Genomic DNA, 11,389 nt, shown 5'->3' on the forward strand with positions numbered 1-11,389 from the left:
CGTGCCCAGGGAATTGGGAGGCTGTGCTCAGGCTTAGGACAGAATCTGGCCAACTGGAGGTGCCTTCCTCTGGTATCTGCTCTTGTGCAGGAACCAAGGAAGTTCCCTTGGTTTAACTGCTGAACCCTAAGTCAAAGACAAAGCTTTCTATTTATCAGAAAGGGTAGAAAACTCACTCTCAAATCACCTGTGCCTATTGACCGAGGGGGAATCCTGTAACTATGTTAGACTTCTCCATTGGTCAAAATCAATTTCTCACACTGTGTGTGTAACATGTAAGCATATAGAAAACTGGTCCCAGAGATTAGTCTAAGCCCTGGAAGGAAATTTCAAGATTCCCTTCATTACATATTATAAGAGAATTGATATACTGAAAACTCCATCTTGTGAAAAACAAGGGAGACCAAACATCAACTATATTGTGATGTTAAAATATCTAGCTAAAGGGGGAGAAATTCAGTGACAAGAAACTGGATTTTTTGGACTACATAATGCCACATAACTGGTTTGGCTGGGTTCTGTTTTGTTTTTAAACAATGAATAAATTGCCTTAGTTATTCAGACACAATGAAAGAATCAAGAGAAAAATGAACGTTCCATTTCAGATAGTTTTGTGGTGGAGAGTTTCTTCAGAAGACTATATACTCTAGGCATCTGGCTTAATTTTTTTTGTTGTTTTTTGTTTTGTTTTGTTTTTGTTAATGGGCTCTTTTGAGTTCCGTGGAAGGAAGAACATAAAAACCAACATGAATTTCTGGCTTAGATTCTCTGGAAAAACTGTGTTAATAACCTGAATTCCCAGATGCGGAGAAGAGCACATCCATTGCCTCAAGCGGATTTCTCAGGACTGGAATTCATGCAGCAACTTCCGGGGAGCTCTAGGATGCTTCTCCGGGTCTAGCTTGAGGGAGCTCCTGCCACCAGGAGCCCCATGGGCACTTCAACACCAGTGACACATCATGTGTGTCCAGGGGCCCTGGCCATGTGCGGCAGGATACCACTGGCTGCAGCTCCTGACTTTGCAAAGTCTTTGCCTAAGCTGCAACCCCTCCCACTCCCCCACACCCACCCAACTCCTCACCATTCTTCAAGACACACCCGGAAGGTCTGTGAACTCTCCCCAACTCCCCACACACAACTTGCTGACGTGTCCCCCACGCTGAGTCCTTCCAATGCATTGCATCAGATTTCTGCTGTAGTACTTATGCATGTGTGCCCCCCAGAGTGTGGATGCCCTGAATACTGGACATTCCATGCATCTCCACATCCCTCTCCTGCTCATCTGTCACCCCCAGCAAGAGTTCGATAAAAGTGTGTTTATTCGGATTACGGACTGAGTGTTTCCTCCCTCCAATGTTTAGGTTCAAATCCTGCCTTTCCAATCACCAGGCTGTATTACATTCAGACAAGTCATTTATTCTCTCTGAGCCATCAGTTTCTTCGACTATAATAATAGCAGCTAACTCAAAGAGCTGCTATGAGGAGGCTGTGAGCATAGAAATGCACCACCAAAGTCCCCCTTCCAGCGTCACTCATTCGGTGGGCCAGGGCTGGGGGGTCAGCAGACAGCCTCCAGCTGCCAGCTCCTCCTTCAACATCTGCCTCAGCTGCAGACTGCTGCCTTGCCCATGGTCTCAACCTTCTCAAGGCAGCCTGCATCCGGTGAATTTTATGTTGTGTATATATTAGCATGACTAAATAATCTTTAAAAATGAATGAATGTCAAGTAAATAAAAAAACAAACAAACATAGTACTTTTTAAAAAGCTCTAAAAAAATAAAAATAAAAAATAAAAAAGCTCTAGCATCATGCTTGATGCAAAGCAGGTGTTCAGGAAAGGTCAAATACTCTCCATCCCAGTGCTGAAACTGCGCTGTAGTCCAGGATGGAAGTCCCCCTGCAGCAAAACTGGCTGGAAGGTGAATTTGTATTAAGTGAACGCCGTTTTCTCAATTACATGTGTTGGTAGGTGAAGGATAGGTCCTCCCAGGAGAACCTACTGGTGGGACCAATCCCTGGACATTTCTGGGTATGGCGGCAACTCCAATAGCCACGTGCATTCCAGGGGAGCTTTGTGGCTTTTGTTGTTGTTGTTCAGAATCTGCTAGTCCCATTCCTGAACTATGGAAATCTCTCACGACAGCGCTGTTCTGACTACAAATTCACGTTCTCATTCTGTCCAACCAACCTAATTTTGTAGAAGACCCTGAAGCTTGCTCAGGGGAGGATTATGCAGTACCGATTCCTGGCTGAAGAGGGCTCCATTCACATAGAAAAACTACAGTGTGAGTGTGCCTCTTGGAGTTGGGCAAATAATTGGCCCTTTTAGTGGACTTGCTCAAGGTCACACAGCTGGCAAAACTAGGACTACAACTAATGTCTCGAAATTAAACCACTAAACCACATGGCTGCACACCCAAGAAGTCCTCAGATTTCTGCTTTTACATTAAATTCCCCATTAAGGAAGCTGCAAGTTTTCTGAAACAATGAGAAAATAGCTGAAACCTCTTTTTCAATAACTGCCTCCTTCAGACGCAGTGCCTGACCTGGCAAAGATCTTTGAACTCATCACAACTGAAACAGCTGGTCATCAAACGCAGTCAGGAAGTTCCACCACCAGGCAAACACTAGCTCGAAGTGGGCCTTCCTGGCTCATCTCCTAGACTGAATATTTGCATCACTGCCCACTGAGGACTGACTGGTCTAAGTGGCTGGAGAATGTCTGGAGTGGTGTAAAGAAAGGAGTCCCAGGGGCGCCTGGGTGGCTCAGTCGGTTGGGTGACTGACTTCGAATCAGGTCATGATCTCACAGTCCATGAGTTCGAGCCCCGCATCGGGCTCTGTGCTGACAGCTCAGAGCCTGGAGCCTGTTTCGGATTCTGTGTCTCCCTCTCTCTCTGACCTTCCCCCATTCATGCTTAGTCTCTCTCTGTCTCTAAAATGAATAAACGTTAAAAAATTAAAAAAAAAAAAAAAGAAAAAGAAAGAAAGGAGTCCCAGTGGAGGGATGAAGGAGCAGGGTGTAGACCTCAAGACTCACCAAGCTGTGTTAGCCTGGGTCCCCCCTTGGCTCTGGCCTCACTGCTTTGGCCCCTCCTCCATGGCCTTCATTCTGTCTCATCTTTCCTATCTAGTCTTTGTGTCCACTGTGGTTCTGCTTCCACGTCCCTCTGCCTTAGTTTTACCTTCCTTCCCCCGCTGGCAATTCCAAAAGCAAAATCAAGAAAATGAGGTAAAAAAAAAAATTTTTTTTTTCTAATTCTGTGTCCATATTTTGGAAGTAAATCTGGCATCTTAAGTTGTGAGCTGCTTGCATGATGCTCCATAGTCCTTCATTTACTGTGAACTTGGCACAGGAAGTTTATTAGCCCATTTTACTGCAGAGAGCCCAAGTGCAGAGGACAGCTAATATTGTACTTTGGGAATCAAAGTAGAAATGCTAGTGAGGCTGCTAATTATTCAGTAAATTAAGTATTGCTGCCAAAACTGCTATTCCTGATTTCCTGCATTTGATCGTGCTGTCTTACTGCAAAGGCAACATTCAGATTCTATTTAAACGACAAAGATGAGGGTCCTGCAAATTGGTTACTGGTTCCTTATGTTTTAGTAGAAATTATTTGAGTGTGCGGCCTGAAATTCATGATACTTACAAGTAACGAAGTCCAAGGGTATAAAATTTGATTTCCATCCTGTTTTTAATCTTATTCCTTTGGGGGTGGAGGGGTGAAGGGGACATTATCGGAAAGGTAGCAATAAGTGATTATGATTATTTATAAAAACAGATATTTGCAAATTATGGTAAACATTCCATTTTAGATAACTAAGGATGTGACCCCCCCCCACCGAAATCATTTTTTACAACTCTGCTTTGTAAAAACCTTCTTAAAAAACAATTAGTCTTTGTGTTTGCCTAAGGAATTTTAAATTGTGAGATATATTTATGAGAATATTTAAGGTAAATATTTCCAAAATAAGAAGCAAATGAAGGGACCATGAATTTGTACACACTGCCTCTGAAAATGAGCACATTTTTAAAATGGTTTGTTCAAACGGGGCCATTGGCCTTTTTCCTTCCTTCTCAAAGAGCATATGTGTTAGATTAGTACTCAGAAAAGAGTGTGTTTTCATAGCCTCCGGTGCTGCATTTATAAAAATCATGATGATTTTAGAACTGCACCTTCATTTTTTGAATTTTCAAAAACTTGTCCCTTTTTACTCTTTTATTTTCTTTCAACAAAACAAAGACCGAAGAACCCTTTAAGAAATTTTATACATTCCCACAGAGTCCCAGTTTGTTGACCTTCAGGCCACAGAGTAAAACCTTTCTTTTAAGTCAAGCATTCCCCATTGGGAAGCGCTCCAGCTTTTTCTTTTTATGAGGAATTTTAACTGCTGGACTTAATTTAATTATTGTATTTTGTACATACTCCTAGAAGCCCCAGGGCATGAGCTTTACTTTTTTCAAAACTTTCAAATGAATCTTTAGAAATGCACATCTCTGATGGTAATGTTACTTCTTTCACTTGTATTTCTAATCTAAATACCAAACTTGGATCTGTTTCTTGACTTATTCATGGAGAGGTTTCAGCTTGGCATTTCTTTGCCACAGATACACTTGTGAGACGACAAGCAAGGATGTGGTTATTTGAGCCCTTAGTGTGGGTGCCTAGGTTTTATAACAACAAAATAAAAACCATCTCCAGTTGAATTATGTTTTAAAACATAAGTATGTTTTTAAAATCTGATGGCTCTGGAAACATAGTCTCCAATAAGGACAGTTCCTACGTGGATATTGCCTTGACATCAGTAGCATGCTGGCCCCGTGGCTGCGGTCTGCCCCCATCTGCCTTTTAGTGTCTATGAGATCTCCCCCAACATCAGCTGCTCCTCCCTGATCCCAGCAGAGGTTCACGTGCGAACACACACTCACGCACAGGGACTTGTCAACTCAAGCTAACAGCAAAGATTCAATATCTTCATTTCTTCTCTACTTTATCCATAAACATTTCATTGGATCCCCCTTGATTTCCAAACCAAAAACTTCAACCACATCTTGACTCTCAAAGGTGGAAAGAAAAAAAAAAAAAAATATATATATATATATATATATATACATATTTTGTAATTGCCTGAAAACTCATTTACGACTGTGTAAGTGTAGGACAAACATAAATTTTCCAGATTCATAAGATATGCCCAAAATACCTCATGGGGTTGGGGTTGGGTCAGTTATGAAGTAAGTTTCATTGTAGGAATGCTGAGATCTTTGAATTTGGAAAGATGTTTTGTTTTTATTTTTAAATGTTTATTTTTGAGAGAGAGGGAGAGAGAATGAGTAGGGGAGGGAGAGAGAACGAGTAGGGGAGGGGCAGAGAGCGAGGGAGACAGGATCTGAAGTGGGCTCTATGCTGACAGGAGAAAGCCCGACATGGGGCTCAAACTCACAAACCGTGAGATCATGACCTCAGCAGAAGTCAGACAGACACTTAACTGACTGAGACACCCAGGTGCCCCTGGGTGCCCCTGGAAAGATGTTTTTTAAGCAGAATTCTCTGTGAAGTGAATCTAATTTTCTTATTGACTTTGATTGAAAATTTAAAATTATAGAAATCACAGCCTTTAGGTGCCAGAGAAGGACTTGAGAGATCATCTAGGCCAATTGTTCTCAGCCTGGCTGCACATTAGAATTACCTGGTAGGTTTTTAATAAATACCTATGTCTGGCCCCCACCGAGACTCATTAAATCAGACTGTAGTCTGACCTGTCATTTTGCAGATTAAAAAGAAAAATAGCCAAGCAAAACCCTGAAAGATTAACTGTGGCTTTTACATTAAGGGTCTAAGTCTAATTATGCCGTAACATAGTTTGGGAACTCCTAGCCAGACTAAACTTCAGAAGCAAATTTACTTATAAGTAAATAACAAGTAAGTTTCCATAATTCTGTTTGGGGCCACATTAATTATAAAATAGTTGACTGATTCCTCCCATGTGACATACTTTCTAACATTATACACATTCACATCCCTGGCTGATTCACAGAAGAGGTTGGTATAATCATAGTCTTAAAATGTCTTACACTTAATTTTTAAAATAAGGTACATTTACATGGATGGCTGCCCTCCTGTACATTTTACTTAAAAGTTTGTCCTCTTCATACAGGGGTGCCTGGCTGGCTGGCTCAGTTTGATTAGGTGTAAATCTCTTGATTTCAGCCCAGGGCATTATCCCAGGATTTGTGGGATCGAGCCCCAAGTGGGGCTTTCCCTTGACACCACAGACCCTGCTTGGGAGTCTCTCTCTCTACCCCTCCCCAGCTTGCACAAGTGTGTTCACTCTCTCTCTCAAAATAAATAAATAAACATTTAAAAAAAAGTTTGAGGGGTGCGTAGGTGGCTCAGTCGGTTAAGCATCTGACTCTTGGTTTGGGCTCAGGTCATGATCTCACGGTTTGTGAATTCAAGCCTCTGTGCTGACGGTGAGGAGCCTGCTTGGGATTCTGCTCACTCTCTCTCTGACCCTCCCCCGCTCTCATTCACTCTCTCAAATAAAAATAAACTTTAAATAAATAAATAATTTTTTAAAAGTTTGACTTCACCATTGGCAGCGTCATACTTCATGACTAATATTCTGCAATTTTTTTTGACATTTAAAACTTACAGGCAAAAAGCAGTATTTGTGTCATCTGAAGACCTCAAACACCTAAATTTTACATTGTACAGTTTTTATAGAAATGGGGTCAGGGATGTCAAGTAATAGCTCATCTGAGTGAGTCCCACAGCCCCCCTGGAAAGGCAGGAGTGAGCTTAGCTGTCACCCCTGATACCCCAAGAGAGCAGAAAAGACCATGCTGAGCAAGGGCTCCTTACAGGGAGAAGCCTCAGCTGGCCGGAGGGCTCCACAGGCCTGTGAGCCATCTTTGTAAACACTTATCATCACCCAGCCTCCCCCAGGAACATCACCTCCCTCACCTTCCTCACTTCCCTAACCTGCCTCTTTTCCCACTTTGCCCGTGAGGGATGGCATCAGGATTGGCAAGCTCACAGGTCACAAAGGGAAGAAGTCCTGGTCCTCTTCACAGGCAAGGACCTCCTGGGACAGATCCAAGAGGCTTTGATCTCAGTTCTTTGCCTTGGGCTAAAAGACCTCTGGTTGGCCACTCCTCTAGGATCCTAATAAGGCCAGGACCTGGGATCACAGATGCAAACCTTTTTTTTTTTTTTTTTTTTTTTAACCAAAGGGAGTGCTGACAGTGATTCAGGCTATAGAGTCGCTAGAGAGGGTAGGTTTGCGTATGGCAGACAGAAATAGAACAGTTCATTGATTCACTCCTCCAGCAGGCATTTATTGAGCTTCTATTACGTGCCTGTGGTGATGTCACTGTGTTCATGAAGGCTAAGAGGGTAATCCTAGAGTTGGCCCTAAGTCCTCTGTGGTCCAGGAGTTCTGTCAGGAGTGAAAGCAGGGTGGGCAGTTGAGACCTTTCTTATTCTGGTTCCTTCCACCCCCATTCTGTTCTAATTACTCTTTATTATCCCTTATAACAAACCCACAGATGAAGCAAGAACCTAGCTCCAGATCTGAGACCAAAAAAAAAAAAAAGAAAAAGAAAATAGGAAGAGACAGGAAGAAACTTACAAATACCTTACAGGTAAATTCTCACACAGCCAAGAAAACGAATGTTAAAAAAAGATTAAAAATTTTTCATGGCAAGGAAGAACTGCTGAAAACAATATGTTTTTGCCTATCAATCAATCAATCATTTTCTGTTCAGGTAACCTCCGGGGCCAGCACCCCCATGGCCAGTGTCTGTGTGACCAGATGCAGTCCTCTTGGAAGATATTGGGCAGCATGTCCCAACAAACTTATCGTCACTTTCTTGCAGCTTTTTAATCTAGATCTGGGAATTTATCCTCAGGAAATTTTGTGATCCTAAATGTGGAAAAAGCCTCATTCACAAAGACTACTTAATTCATGGTGGTATTATTTAGATTATTGAGGTGTGCTTAAGTAAATGATGGGACATTTATTTGATGGAATATTAGGCAGCCCCAAAAGCTGGTGTTTCTAAGGAAAATAAGAAAGTGCTTTTAATATAAAGTTAAGTTCAAAAACAGATACCAAGCTTCATATGCAAAGTCTGGAAATGGATGGCATGGTTCTACTGCTTATTATCTACTGCTGGTACTCACCTCCCTATGCCTCAGTTTTAATTTCTGTGAAATGGGAGTAAAAATAGTAGCTACCTCATAATTTGACAGGAAGCTTAAATGAGATAAGACATACAAAGAACAGTACCCAACACAGAGTAAGCCCTCAACAGATGTTAGCTGCTATTATTATTACAGTGTGATTCCAACTATATTAAAAAGCAATCAGAAGTACAGCAAAATGTTAGCAATTACTGTGCTTAAATGGTAAGATTCTTCGTTTTACATTTTTATATTTTCAAATTTTTCATTAAATACATATCAAATTTTGGGGGAACCTGGCTGCCTCAGTCAGTGGAGCATGCAACTCTTGATCTCGGGGTTGTGAGTTCGGGCCCCACATCAGGTGGAGAGATTACTTAAAAATAAAATCTTAGGGGCACTTGGGTGGCTCCGTCAGTAAAGCATCCGACTCTTGATTTTGGGCTGGGTCATGATATCACGGTTCATGAGATCGAGTCTCGCTGTCAGAGCAGAGCCTGCTTGGGATTTTCTCTCTCCCTCTTTCTCTGTTCCTCCCCTACTCACGCGTGCGTGTGTGTGTGTGTGTGTGTGTGTGCATGCACATGCACAGACTGGCTCTCATAAATAAAACATTAAAAAGTATGTGAAATAAAATCTTAAAAATAAATACATATCGATTTTTTAAAAACTAAGTTTGGAGCTAATTACAAATAAGTCTGTTGAAACACTGCTTTCGATCATTATATGGTCACACCCAGAAGACCCTGAAAAGAGAGGCCCCAGCAAGTAGTTTCCATATCATCTGACACATCCTGCTGCCAAGACTGGCATGGGCTTCCAGGGGGACAGTGGGCTCAGCTGTATTCGGGAGTGGAAAGCACCCAGGATTTGCAAGAAATCTGGCCCCCACTCCCTGTGGGTTCTTGGGAAGACCCTTTTCCTTCTCTATAAGGAAGGATCTCTGATGCACTTAATAGCCTCAGAGAATGGGAAAAGCAGTTTGAGGGAATTTTTGAGATACTGCCTTGGGGGTAGAAGAAGGGACTCTGGAAACTGTAACGGTCCACGCCAGCTCTCCTTCCAGGGTGGAGCCCAACTGCACTGTTTCCACACCTTGACCTGGTGTGAAGGGCGGTTTAGGTGGCTCCCTGACCATTTGTGGAATCATTCCTGCTTCCAGGCAGCACGCTACAGGCCGGCCTTCAAAGAAATACCAGAAGCCAAGTATCCTGTCTGTCATCACTTAATAATGCTTGAAGCTTTTCCTATAACAAAAGGGGCAGAAACAACCCTACCTCGCATCGTGGGAGCCCGATAATTCTTCCACCAGCTCTACCTACACCAGAAGAGCTTTCTCTTAACTGTAAGTATTAGATCTGACTAATCGGGACGACCACTGCCTTTGGTAAGTAAAATCGGAATAAAGTGACTGTTTGCAACTTTACTTAGTCACACACGACAATAAGGAGGGACTCGATAGCTTGCAATGATATGTAACTTCCTGTTGTTTTTGGTAAAATAGACAAATGTGTCCCATTTCAAGAAAGTCAACATCATTTTTGTACACATTCTCTTGCGAGGTAGGAATCAAACCACAGAGACAGAAGGGCTGTCTACTTGTTCGTTCCTGGCATCCAGCATGGTGCTTGCCCTTAATACATTTTTGTTGAGTGAATCAATGAATCAGTTAATGAAGTAGGAAACAAAGGAAAGATGATCTCCTCTCTATTGTGTTAGACGCTGGGGATATGAAGATATGTAACCCGGGTCCCTCCCCTGGGCAGCTCACCCTGGTGGTGGAGCCAGACCCACAAATAGAGAAAGACTCAAACACGATGTGACTGATTCCTACAGTCATCTTACTGATCGTCCGTACTCATGTCTTAGTTCCTCCTGAAGTTCCTCCTGTTTCAGGTGCTTATACTCAGTAACACATAATCCCTTACTTTACAACTTCCCAATCTAGTCTGGAAAACCAGCATGAAGCACAGAAAGCACGATACCACATGGAAAGCAAAACAGAAATATGTACACTGCAGAGAGGCAACACCCTGTAATTTAGTCACATAGACTCTGGCATTGGACTGCTTGAATTCACAAAGCTGTGTGACCTTGGACAAGATGCTTAGCCTCTCTGGGCTTTAATCATTCCATTTGTAAAATGAGGATAATACGGAGACCTATCTTATAGGCCTTTGATAAAGAATAATTGAGTTAATATCTGTAAAACACTTAGGAAAGTGCCAAGCTCATACTTCGTACCATCATAAATATATGCGAAATAAATCTTTCCTGTCTTCTTTGAATTTGACTCTCATTAAGAACTCTCTGACTTTCTCTGTGCATGCCTGAATATTCTCCCCAGATAAGATGCATGACCAAATGCAACTCCAAAGCTATGGGCTCAGGTTAATAGGGAAGGAGAGGTGAGATTCCTATCTGTGTATGGAAAATAATGAGCATTTGACAGAATGAAAAAAATCCTCAAAGCCAGGGTACCTAAACCAGGATTGCAAATCCATTCTAAACAACCACTACTCCCTCCTCCCTGGTCGAGGGAGGACAGACGTTGCTAATCAACCTCAGTATCCTTTCCCACTGAGTCTAGATTCAGGCTCTACATTATTTTCCAAACAGGGCCCCAGGCATTGACTACTAACCAGGGCCTATTGTATCTCTGGCCTAAAACTTATCTTAAGGTTAGCCTCAGGGTTAGTTTCCCCCTGGGAACACAGGACAGCCTTCCCTTCCAGGCACCCTGCTGCGGAGCCACAGTGGAACTGCCTGCTCCCAGGACTGAAGGCCAGCTCCTGAAATGCCCTGCCAGACCCCACTCCTGAGAGAACACTAATGGAGCTGGTCCTACTCTGCCCTCCCTTGTGTGTCCACGGCCCTCTGTGACCTCAGCTAAGCAAGTTACTTAACTTCTCTGAGTCTCAGAATCTGATTCTTCCTGGGAAAATGGGATCTCTCTCTCTCTCTCTCTCTCTCTCTCTCTCTCTCTCTCTCTCTCTCTGCTGGAGTAACAGAGCAACCTCCCAGTAAATGGCACATGCCATATTGCTAAGCCCAGCTCTGTCTTCCCACCAGCCCGTCACAGTGCCTTCATGACTTCATCCCCAGGTCCCAGCATAATATAAAACAGGGCTGGGATGCTCCTGTTGAGGCCACTGTTACCTCCCTCTCCCCCTAACACAAGACTAACTGTCTGTGAACTC

The 11,389-nt window shown here is 42.8% G+C and overlaps 1 protein-coding gene across 4 annotated transcripts in view; it reads left to right on the forward strand.

The window, feature by feature from the left end:
• Positions 1 to 11,140, forward strand: part of CLYBL (citramalyl-CoA lyase) — a 261,550-nt gene extending 250,410 nt beyond the window's left edge. The window contains exon 9 of one of the 4 annotated variants that reach the window (XM_053217496.1): positions 9,352 to 11,140. The gene's annotated coding sequence lies outside the window, so the exon portion shown is untranslated. Of the gene's footprint in view, positions 1 to 716; positions 1,327 to 9,351 lie in introns of those variants that run through there. The other 3 variants (XM_053217490.1, XM_053217501.1, XM_053217502.1) reach the window with 3 other exon arrangements.
• The last annotated feature ends 249 nt before the right edge of the window (positions 11,141 to 11,389 follow it).

Source organism: Acinonyx jubatus, chromosome A1, assembly GCF_027475565.1.
Source record: "Acinonyx jubatus isolate Ajub_Pintada_27869175 chromosome A1, VMU_Ajub_asm_v1.0, whole genome shotgun sequence".
NCBI lineage: Eukaryota > Metazoa > Chordata > Mammalia > Carnivora > Felidae > Acinonyx > Acinonyx jubatus.